The sequence below is a fragment of the Bison bison genome, unplaced genomic scaffold (genome assembly GCF_000754665.1).
Source record: "Bison bison bison isolate TAMUID 2011002044 unplaced genomic scaffold, Bison_UMD1.0 scf7180017864077, whole genome shotgun sequence".
Classification (NCBI taxonomy): domain Eukaryota; kingdom Metazoa; phylum Chordata; class Mammalia; order Artiodactyla; family Bovidae; genus Bison; species Bison bison.
In genome coordinates this window covers 2,728,271-2,740,950 of record NW_011494649.1, presented here as the reverse complement: position 1 = coordinate 2,740,950, position 12,680 = coordinate 2,728,271, and the positions used below count along the sequence as shown (strand labels likewise).

At 38.5% G+C, this 12,680-nt stretch overlaps 1 protein-coding gene across 1 annotated transcript in view; it reads left to right on the top strand.

The window, feature by feature from the left end:
* The window catches only part of ARID2 (AT rich interactive domain 2 (ARID, RFX-like)), a 208,554-nt gene that overhangs the window by 194,887 nt on the left and 987 nt on the right, over window positions 1–12,680 (top strand).

Below are 12,680 nucleotides of genomic sequence, written 5' to 3'. Positions count from 1 at the left end.
TTATGGAATTCCACTGGAACTATTTTAAATCCTAAAAGATGATGCTGTTAATGTGCTGCACTCAGTATGCCAGCAAATTTGGAAAACTCAGCAGTGGCCACAGGACTGGAGAAGGTCAGTTTTCATTCCAATCCCAAAGAAAGGCAATGCCAAAGAATGTTCAAACTACCATACAGTTGTGCTCATTTCACATGCTAGCAAGATATTGCTCAAAATCCTTCAAGCAAGGCTTCAGCAGTACGTGAACCAAGAATTTCCAGATGTACAAGCTGGATTTAGAAAAGGCAGAAGAACCAGAGATCAAATGCCAGTATCGACTGGATCATAGAAAAAAACTAGAAAATTCCAGAAAAACATCTACTTTACATCACTAACTATGTTAAAGCCTTTGACCATGTGGGTCACAACAAACTGTGGACAATTCTTGAAAAAAATGGGAATACTAGATCACCTTTCCCGCATCCCAAGAAACCTGTATGCAGGTCAAGAAGTACCAGTAGAACCAGACATGGAACAATGGACTGGTTTCAAATTGGGAAAGGAGTATGTCATGGCTATAGATTGTCACTCTGCTTATTTAACTTAAAGGCAGAGTACATTATGTGAAATGCCAGACTGGATGAATTACAAGCTGGAATCAAGATTGCCAATAGAAGTATCAACAGCCTTAGATATGTAGATGATACCAGTCTTATGGCAGAAAGCAAAGAAGAACTAAAGAGCCTCTTGATGAAAGTGAAAGAGGAGAGTGAAGAAGCTGACTTAAAACTCAACATTCAAAAAGCTAAGATCATGGCATCTGGTCCCATCATTCATGGCAAATAGATGGGGTAAGACATGAAAACAATGACAGACTTTATGGTGTTGGGCTCCAAAATCACTGCCGATGGTGACTGCAGCCATGAAATTAAAAGACATTTGCTCCTGGAAAGAAAGGGACAAACCTAGACAGCATATTAAAAAGCAAAGATATCACTTTACTGATGAAGCTATGGTCTTTTCAGTAATCAGGTAGGGATGTGAGAGTTGGACCATAAAGAAGGCTGATCACTGAAGAACTGATGCTTTTGAACTGTGGCGCTGGAGAAGGCTCTTGAGAGTCCCTTGAACAGCAAGGAGATCAAACCAGTTAATCCTAAAGGAAATCAACCCTGAATATTCATTGGAAGGACTGATGCTGAAGCTAATATTCCAGTGGTTTGGCAGTCAGATGCAAGGAACCAAATCATTGGAAAAGACCCTGATGCTGGGAAAGACTGAAGGCAGGAGGAGAAGGGGTGGCAAAAGATGAGATGGTTGGATGGCATCACCAACTCAATGGACATGAGTTTGAGCAAACTCCAGGAAATGGTGAAGAAAAGGGAAGCCTGACTTACTGCAGTCTATTGAGTCACAAAGAATCAGACACCACTTAGCGACTGAACAACGTCCCCCTTATTGACCTAACTACAGATTTTCTCTGAGTAGTCTTTGTAGCCTGCACCTACAGTACAGTGCCCAATACAGTCAGAGATCATTCCTACTTCCTCCTTATTCTTTAAGACTCAGCTCAGGTCACCTCTTCTTTTCATGAATTTCCCTCACTACCCACCCTTGACTTAAGGTGCCTCCTCCAGATTGCATGTTATTATTTACATGCGATCTGTGAAAGCAGGAGCTGAACATTTATTTTGGTTTTTGTGTTCTTAGTGCCTAGCATAATGTTGGGAATATAATAGTGATTCAATAAATATTTTATTGATAGTTTTTCATAGAGTTCTGATCTGGAATTTGTATGGACAATTGAAATTCTAAAAATAAATTTAAAACTTTTTCCTCACATTCAAGTTGCACATTCTTAGGTTTACAGCAAAGCCACTTTGGCTACATTTCATTATTGAACCAAAAGTTTTCATTTTACTGTTTTTGTTTTGTTGTTGATTTTGTTATTTTATTTAACTCTAAACCTTCCAGTTGTCTTTTGGCATCTTCATTTGCTATGATCCTAGAATAGTAGAAGCAAAAGAATTAAAGAAATCGATTAAATTCGTTCCATTCACCTTCCCAGTCTGGATTGAAACCTCCATATAGAATGTCTGTTGAATATCTCCAGGGATGAGAAGTTTTGGTAGAGCAGGCAGGCAGATTCTTTACCATATACAGGGAAGTCCCTGGAATACTGACAGAATCTGGCAAAACCCATAGATATAAGGAAGAGAATATAAGAAATCAGAAGATAATTCTCTGTTGATATATGGAATCTCTCGTGGAATATGTTACAGGGTGTGATTTTTTTTTTAAAAACTAAAGCAAATTATATTTGCAATAAGAAAATCACAGGTCAACAGAAAGATACATGGAAATTTACTTTCATTTTATAGTACAGTATACTGAAGAGTATGAAATGTTCACATTTTTTAAAATTTGGAAAGTTCAGAATCTGGTTGTTTGAATAATGTAAACTGTTTAAACACAGTTTATCTCCTTTCTGATTAAACTTGATCTTTGGAGAATTGCAATATATTTGTCTTCTTTTTGATGTATTTATCTTTTATCTGTGTAATACATGTTGGTGGTGGTGTTCAGTCACCAAGTCATTCTGATTCTTTGTGACCCCATGGATTGCAGCATGCCAGGCTCCTCTGTCGCCTACTATCTCCTGGAGTTTGCTCAAATTTATGTCTGTTGAGTTGGTGATGCTATCTAACCATCTCATTTAAAAATAAAATGATTTTTCTTCACTAATCATGAACAATATGAAAAAAAAATGAACAGTTCTGTTTACAGTAAATCAGAGGAATAAAATATTTAATCATATTAACCAAGGAGGTAAAGACTTACACCATGAGAACTTTACATTGCTGAAAGAAATTAAAGAAGGTGTATAGAAATGGTAAGACATCCTTTGTTAATCACTTGGAAGGCTTAATACTGGTAAAATGTCAACAATACTCAAAGCAATCTACAGATTCAGTGCAACCCATATCAAAATTTCAATGATATTTTTTGTAGAAATAGAAAAATTTGTTCAAAAATTCATATGGAATCTCAAGGAACCTTGAATTACAAAACTATCTTGAAAAAGAGGAACAAAGTTAGAGGACTCACACTTCCTGATTTCAGATTTTTCTGCAAAGCTACAGTGGTCAAAAGCATACACTGTCCTTAGTGACATAAAGACAGACACACTAACCAATGGGGCAGACTGGAGAGGCCAGACGTAAGTCCTTGCATGTATGGCCAAATGATTTTCTATAAGGATGCCAGTTCTCTATTCAATGAGAAAAAGATAGTCTTTTCAACAAATGGAGTTGGGAAAACTGGAAATTCACATGCAGAAGAATGAAGCTTAACCCTTATCTAAACACTATATGCAAAAATTAACCCAAAATGCATCAAAGAGACAAAACTATAAAACTCTTAGAAAAAACCTCATGATGTTGGATCTGGCAGTTATTCTTGGATATGGCACTAAAGGCATGGGAAACAGAAGAAAAAATAATTTGAATCTTATCAAAATTAGAAAAATTGTGTGTCAGTATTAACAGAATATACAGACAGTCAACAGGATGATAGAGAAGAATTACAAACCAAATATAAGGCGGTGAATATTTCAGACTATATAAAGAACTCCTAAGATATAACAACAAAAAGCAAGCAAACCAAATCAGAAATGGGCAAAGGACTTGAATAGAAATTTCTATGAAGAAGATAAATAAATGGCCAATAAGCACATAAAAAGATGCTCGACATTACTAATCATTCAGTTCAGTTCAGTCACTCAGTCATGTCACTCTTTGGGGTCACTCTTTGCGACCCCATGAATCGCAGCACACCAGGCCTCCCTGTCCATCACCAACTTCCGGAGTTGACTCAAACTCATGTCCATCAAGTTGGTGATGCCATCCAGCCGTCTCATCCTCTGTCGTCCCCTTCTCCTCCTGCCCCCAATCCCTCCCAGCATCAGGGTCTTTTCCAATGAGTTAACTCTTTACATGAGGTGGCCGAAGTATTGGAGTTTCAGCTTTAGTATCAGTCCTTGCAATGAACACCCAGGACTTAGCTCCTTTAGAATGGACTGGTTGGATCTCCTTGCAGTCCAAGGGACTCTCAAGAGTCTTCTCCAACACCACAGTTCAAAAGCATCAATTCTTCGGCACTCAGCTTTCTTCTCAGTCCAACTCTCACATCCATACATGACCACTGGAAAAACCATAGCCTTGACTAGATGGACCTTTGTTGGCAAAGTAATGTCTGCTTTTGAATATGCTATCTAGGTTGGTCCTAACTTTCCTTCCAAGGAGAAAGCATCTTTTCATTTCATGGCTGCAATCACCATCTGCAGTGATTTTGGAGCCCCCCAAAATAAAGTCTGACACTGTTTCCACTGTTTCCCCATCTATTTCCCATGAAGTGATGGGACCAGATGCCATGATCTTAGTTTTCTGAATGTTGAGCTTTAGGCCAACTTTTTCACTTTCCTCTTTCACTTTCATCAAGAGGCTTTTTAGTTCCTCTTCACTTTCTGCCATAAGGGTGGTGTCATCTGCATATCTGAGGTTACTGAGATTTCTCCCAGCAATCTTCATTCCAGCTTGTGCTTCTTCCAGCCCAGCGTTTCTCATGATGTACTCTGCATATACGTTAAATAAGCAGGGTGACAGTATACAGCCTTGACGTACTCCTTTTCCTATTTGGAACCAGTCTGTTGTTCCATGTCCAGTTCTAACTGTTGCTTCCTGACCTGCATACAAATTTCTCAAGAGGCAGGTCAGGTGGTCTGGTATTCCCATCTCTTTCAGAATTTTCCACAGTTTATTGTGATCCACACAGTCAAAGGCTTTGGCACAGTCAATAAAGCAGAAATAGATGTTTTTCTGAAACTCTCTTGCTTTTTTGATGATCCAGTGGATGTTGGTAATTTGATCTCTGGTTCCTCTGCCTTTTCTAAAACCCCCTTGAACATCTGGAAGTTCACAGTTCATGTATTGATGAAGCCTGGCTTGGAGAATTTTGAGCATTACTTTACTAGCGTGTAAAGATGCTCAACATTACTAATCATTCAGTTCAGTCATTAGGAAAATGCAAATCAAAACCACAATAAGATACAACTTCATACCTATTAGGATGGCTTTTATTAAAAACAAACAAAAAAAACTGAAAACACGTGTTGGCAAGGATGTGGAAAAATTGGAACCTTTGTGCATTGCTCATGGAAATATAAAATGATACGGCCACTATGGAAAGCAATATGTCTTTTCCTCAAAAAATTAAACATTTCAGGACTGCCCTGGTGGCGAACCTGTATAGGAATCCACCTGCCCGTGCAGGGGCCACAGGTTTGATCCCTGGTCCATGAAGATTCCACATACCACGGAGCAACTAAACTCATTCACCACAACTACCGAGCCCATGTTCTGGAGCCCATGAGCTGCTACTACTGAGCCCGTGCACCACAACTTTCTGAAGCCTACACACTCTCAGGCCCGTGAGCCACAACTACTGAGCCTCTTGTGCTGCAGCTACTGAAGCCCATTCGCCTGGAGCCTGTGCTCTGCAACAGGAGAAGCAACAAGAAGCCTGTGCGCTGCAACTAGAGAGTAGCCGCTGCTCACTGCAACTAGAGAAAATCTGTGCAGCAATGAAGGCCAGCACACCCTAAAGTGAAAAAATAAAAATAAGTTAAAAATTTAAATGTTTTATCCAGCATGTCACTTCTGGGTATATACACCAAATAACTTAAAGCAGGGGATTGAACAGATATATTCATTCACCATTTTCATAGCAACATTATTTATGATAGCCAGAAAGTAGAAGCATTCCCACATGTCCATCAGTAGATGAGCGGATAACTAAAACGTGTGTGCACACAATGGAGTGTTGGAGTATTATTCGGCCTTCATAAAGAGTGCAGCTCTGACGTATGCTACCGCATGAGTAAACCCTGAAGACATCGTGTTATGTGAAATAAGCCAGACACAAAATGACAATTTTTGTTTGCTTCCACTCATATACGGTAATTGGAAGAATCAAATAGAAGGTAGAACAGCAACAGCCGTCAGCAAGGCTTGGGGAGGGAGGCAGTGGGGAATTCTTACTGGTTGTGGGAAGATGAAGAATTTCTGGAGATGGATGGTCGTAATGGTTGCTCAAGTGTGTGTGTACTTAGTGCCACTGAACTGAACACTTAAAAATGACTAAAATAGTAAACTTCGTATTGTGTGTATTTTACCACAATTTAGAACTGAAAACAACAAAGGAAGGACTTAGGGAGAATGCAGAGTGGCTGCTAATGAGTATTAGGTTTCTTTTTTGGGGTGATGAAAATATTCTAAAATTGATGGTGATGGTTGCCCAATATACTGAATGCCACTGAATTATATACTTCAAACAGGTGAATTGTGTGGTGTATGAAATATATCTCAATAAAGCTGTTACTTATAAAAGACTATATATTAATACTCCCCTATCTCACCCTTCATACCCACCTCCAAGAGACAGCTTTGAACAAGTTGAGTTTATTTTTCTGGCTCTTTACCTCCATGTTTCTAAGTAGCATGTTTATATTACTGTTCCTTAACTGACCTATTTTTCACTTTACCTGTTGACCCTCTTTGTATGGAACCCTGTTAAACCTCCCCTCTTCACGCCTTTTTCTTTCCTCATGATTGTTACATCTTATATCAGTATTGTTTTATTGTTTGATGCTGAGCCATGTGCTACTGTTTTACATTTCTTTTTTCTTTCTTTTTCTGGGGTTAATGATTCTCTTGCTTCCTGATTACATAGGCCTAATGCTGATTTTTGCATATATTTCAATTAGTATGTTTCAAGCCTGTGTATAAGCTACCTAAAAACTTAGCAGAGTTGTAAACCTCTGTGAGTTCTGCATTTTTTCCGTTTGGAAACTGGCCTCGGCAGTCTGGAGAGCTTGCTTTGTTGGCCTGGACAACAGCTGTCCTTGGGAATTCTTTCTTTGTTGAACCTTTTTTTTTTTTTTTTTAATATTTACTAATCTTTCTATATTCACATGCTCAGGGTGAATTTACCCCTAAGCCCTGAAACAACAACAAAAATATATTACTTAGATGTTTTATAATTTTGGTATCCGAAATAAAGACAAATAGAAAACTATGTCAAAACATTAAAAAGTTGCAAAATTTCATTAAAAGTATTTACATTTGTATTCTAATGCCAGATTTACAGATAATTCTTTTAAATAGAATACTCTGAAATATGAAAATAATAAAAAAATATTGTTAAATATCCACAACATATTCATCGATGAAATTCCAGTTGTTAGTTACTGTTCCAAGTTTAGATGTTTATGAATGGCCAAGGCCGCTTACAGTTCTTGGTACTTTTTTATCCTTTATTCTTGGTTCCTCTGTAAACCTTTTAAATGGCCACTGATCACTGCCAGGAATCATTTAAACATAAACAGGATTCTTCTGTAACTAGCAAGATCGACTTATTAAATGCAATCAATGTTATCAGTCACTAAAAATTAAGTGTTTTTGCAAACGTCTTGTTTATGTTACAATATATAAAAAACATTACATGTATATTTCTTAAAAATTTTGATTGGAGAGAAAAGGATAATTTCTTGGTTAACTTTTCTCTTTCCATTTAAAGGAGTGTTTTATGTGTACTTCAGCAATGGGTTAGAAGGTCATGGCAACACCTTTTTGAACCAGGAAGAATCATTTTGTAATTACCTTGGCATCCATACTCTGTTCTATCTAGTAAAGTTTTACATTATCTTTTCCCCCATACTTTTAAATTTTTTAACAGTATATTTTTGAAGGTAATTCTCTTCATAAGTATTTTGAGTCAACCACATGAGAAAGTATTAGTTCACCGCAAACAGAGACTGACTAGTGTAAGTTCACTGTCACTCACTTACCCAGGAAGTACCTTGCTCAAATAGCTATTAGTTTTTTTCTATTATATATTCTGTTGTTTTACATGGTTTGAAATTAAAATTTCTTACATTAACTGTACGGTACAAATTAAATCAGTTCCATGAGTTTCTAGTGGGCATCCTCGAAGCCTGCCTGTCACACACTCAGGAGGAAGGTGTACCCTTGGGCCCGGGGCCAGGCACAGATGGGAGGGCCAACCTTTGGGTCTCTAGTGGGCTGGGCACTTGGGGATCACAGGCCTGGACTCAAAGATGGCCTTTCCAAGCACGTTTGGACAAATGCTGACTTTTCCCTATGGCTATCTGGCTCTGAAGCCAGGCAAGCCACTTCCACAGGCTGAGGGAGTTGGGTTGGTTGGGGGCTGATGAGGAGAGGTTTGCTTTCATCATTTTACTTGGCTTTTTATTAAAGTATGGTATATCGTTTTGGAGAAAGAACATACAGTTCCAGTTTCCACAGATCCCACCGGGTCAGGGTGATGGCCGAGCAGAGGCTCAGAGGCTCCTTTGAATGTTACACAGGATGGAGGTCGCTCCTTCTGCCCCAGGGACTTAAGGAAGGGGGCCTTTCTGACTGAAACACCTGAAACCTTTTTTTTCTTGAATCCTACTTACTTCTTTTACTTGATTTACTCTCATGTGGTAAGGCACCTCCTCCATAATTTCAAGACCCTACATGTATGAAAATATTTTTAGTTTACCCTTACTCCTGATAGTTTGGTTAGATTATAGAAATCTAGATTGAAGAATCACTTTCCTTTAAAAATCTGAGGACACTGCCTTACCTTAGCACGCAGCTTTGCTGTTTAGAAGTCCGGGACATTCTGGTTCCCATTCCTTTGTATGGGATCTGTTTTCTCCCTTGGGAGCTCTTGGGTCTTTTCTTTTTCCCTCCCAATTTCTGATATTCTGAAATATCATGATGCTGTGTCTTGGTGTGGTTTGTTGCTGTTGTTGAAGTGGGCATTTCATTTCAGTGGGTCCTTTCAGTCAGGAGATTCAGGTCCTTCAATAATGGGAAACTCTCAAATGTCTCTTTTTATGATTCCCTGCTCTCCATTGTCTATTCCCATTTCTAGAACTTCTGGCTTTTTTTGGATAATAGACCCTTGTAGAGTGACCCTCTGATTTTCTTTTTTTAATTTTTGTCTGTTTAATCTATTTTCTGGAAATTTCCTTGACTTTATCATCGAATCTATTGAATTTATGCTTCACCTCTCATGCTTTAAATTATGAAAGCCCAAGGTGCCAGTTGTTGCTGTTTTGTAGCATTCTGTTCATAGATTGAATACAGTGCTTGCTCATCTCTGAAGGTATTACCAGTATTTTTTATATAATTATTGGGCTTCCCTGTTGGCTCGTGGTAAAGAATCTGCCTGCAGTGAAGGAGATGCAGGAGACCCAGGGGTCAGGAATATCCCTTGGAGGAGGAAATGGCTACCCACTCCAATATTCTTACTTGAAAAATTCCATGGACAGAGGAGCCTGGCAGGGTACAGTCTAAAGGGTCAGACATGACTGAGCCCACTGATCTGTCTGTTTATTTTTGGCTTTGATGGGTGTTTGCTGCTGCGCAGGCTCTTCTCTAGTTGTGTTAAGCAGGGTCTACTCGCTCTAGTTTCGGGGTGCAGGCTTCTTGGGGCTTCTCTTGTTGGGGAGCACAGCCTCTAGGGCGCGTCGGCTTCAGTAGTGGCAGCTCTAGAGCATGATCTAGAGTTAGATGCACGGGCTTGGTTGCTCTGCAGCATGCAAAGTCTTCCAGATCAGGGATCAAACTCGCATCTCCCACATTGGCAGGTAGATTCTTAGCCACTGCGCTGCTAGGGAAGCCTGAAGAGACTGCCAATGTTTTTTAATTTTCTTTGGCTCCTAGTATGGTTGCTGTTTACTCAGAATCCTCGAATGTTTGGGGCTGGGGCTTCATGCTGTATTTTAAGAATGAAATACCTGCCAGCTTGCTGGAAGCTCTGGGTGCATGATCCCCACATGCCACTGATGATTGTCATTTTAGGGTGGTCCCTGATGAGCTATTTTGCTTCCTTGAAACCCCTCAAATACTGTCTCTATCGAGATTGTTTCTCCAGGGAAGAATCTTTGATTTTCTTGCCTTTAGAAATGAGCAACTTGAGGGAAAGTCTGTGAGGGCTTGCATTCTGGAAACAGAACTGCGGGGTGGGGTGGTGAGGAGGGTCTCACCATGCTGGAGTATGTTCACTTCCCTTCACACTGCCTGTGTCTCTGTAAGTCCTAAACTTTTCTGATTTAGTTTCTTCAGAAAATAAATTTCTTTTATTCATTTTGGGAAGAAAATAAGATAAACTTGTATTCAAACTGAAGTATTTTCCTAAAAGCTGATTTGTGACTTAAATTGTTTTTACTAATCCTACTTAGAAGTTATTTCTTACCCATTAAGTGCATTAAAATAACACAATGTTTATCTTTTGTTAAACACATCAAAAAGATAAAGGAACTTTTGAAATTAAAATTTAAAAGTTGAAAGAACAGTAAAGGGCATATTTCATTTTTTATCTAATGAGTGCTTGTTTAATCCTTTAACCCCCCAAAATAAATGATACTAATTTATATAAAAAATGAAATTGTTACTTTAAAATTATCCTAGTGATTTTAGTCTTTCTAGTTTTATCCATGCAACATAAAAATAAAACATTTTTACATGTGACTTTATTGGTTTAGAAAATATGACTTTATTAAGTTTTTTAAAGTAAAGCTTTTTGCTTTATCAAAATATTCATTCATTATAGAGGAAATAATTTGATTACACTTAGTAGAGTCTTTTTAAATGGAGTTTGTATGACTATTTTTTCCAGAAAATAAAGTTGTAGACATTTTATAGTTCATTTAAAAATTTGTTAACCTAAAGAAAAGTTAAAAGAAGTGTGAAGCTCAATAAACTAACACAAAGTGAACCACCCACATAACCAGCCATCCACATTATGAAATTGATCAACACTAGTACCACAGTGCGGAGAAGGCAATGGCACCCCACTCCAGTACTCTTGCCTGGAAAATCCCATGGACGGAGGAGCCTGGTGGGCTGCAGTCCATGGGGTTGCTAAGAGTCGGACACGACTGAGCGACTTCACTTTCACTTTTCACTTTCATGCATTGGAGAAGGAAATGGCAACCCACTCCAGTGTTCTTGCCTGGAGAATCCCAGGGACGGGGGAGCCTGGTGGGCTGCCGTCTATGGGGTCTCACAGTCGGACACGACTGAAGTGACTTAGCAGCAGCAGCAGCAGTACCACAGTGTCCCTCTGCGTGTCCCATACCCCTCCCCCCGCCCCATCTTTACCCCATCGTCATCTGTGGGAACACTGTCCTGATCATAGGCTAACTTCACCTAATTTTGAATTTTATATAAGAATAATTTAATATTTTTTTTTCTTGTGCTAGTTTGCTTTTTCTCTCAGTGGTGGTAGTGAAATTCGCTCATGTTGCTGTGTACGTATAGCAGTATAGAATTCTGTTGTATGAATATACTCAAATTTCTTTTTTCCATTCTATTTGTGATGGGCATATGAGTTGTTTCCAGTTTAGGACTATTAAGAATAATGGTGCCATGAACATTCTGTGAATATTTTCCGGCCATATTTGTACATATTTCTGTTTTTATGAAAGATTGGTGATTCATTGGCTCTTTTGTACATACAAATGATTCCAAAGAAGTTTTACCAGTTTACACTCCCTTCAGTATTGTATGAGTGAGTTTCAGTTGCTCTACATACTTGCCAACATTTGCTGTTGTAATTTTAATTTTAGCCATTCTTTTGGGTGTGTGGTGTATATACACATATGGAAATTATAAAAGCAAATACCCAAATAGCCAAAAAATGTATGAAAAGATGCCCAACTTGTTAGTCATCAATCTCAGTTTTTTTAAATAATTTTACATCTTTGTTTTGTTTTACTTTGCTTTGCTATGGTAAAAATGACTATAATCCCCATATGTTAAACTCTGGCTTTGAATTTCTTTGTCTATTCCCATAAATTGCTTCCTCACATTGTTTATCATTCAGAATTTAGAAGTCTTCATCTCCCTTTCTTGTAGTTCTTTTACTCAGGGTTATTTAAATGAAGGCACTAAATCTCATGGGTTCTTGAATAATTCATACTCATTGATTTTTTTTCTAACATTTAATGTGAAAAATTTCACACATGAGGCAAAAAATTTTACTGTGAGCACTCGTATACCAGTCACCTGGCTTTTACCACTGACATGTTACTCTGTGTGCTTTCTTCACATACCTGTCCCTCCTCCATTTCTGGCTGATTTACCCCTTTGCTTTGCAACCCTGGGCATCACTGTCTGTAGACAGTATTCACTTTTCTACTTTCTCTTCTTCACATACACAGTCACATCAATACTGTGATGTGAAGAGGTAGAAAATTTCTTTAAAGTTTATAGATTTTTAAAAACAGCTTCTTTATGGAAAAACGTGGAATTCTGGTGATAGTTAAGCCAAATGTTGGCCTGGTTTGTTTCACTTAATAAAATAAAAAGAAACTTACGTACCTACAATTTTCTGTTTTCAAGTCGTCTTAAAGGCAGCCATTTTTGTTCCTCTCCAGCTGTTTTCTGGCGTGACCTGAGTTTTTATTTTATTTTGTCAAGGACACTCACCGCAACGCCTGTGCCTCGACAGCTGGTTACGTGTACAGCGCGTTTGTTGGCTGTGGCGCAGTGCTGTTCAGCAGATCTCTGAGCTGTTTCCTCTTGCTTAATTGAAACTTTATGCCTGATGATCAATAATCCCTC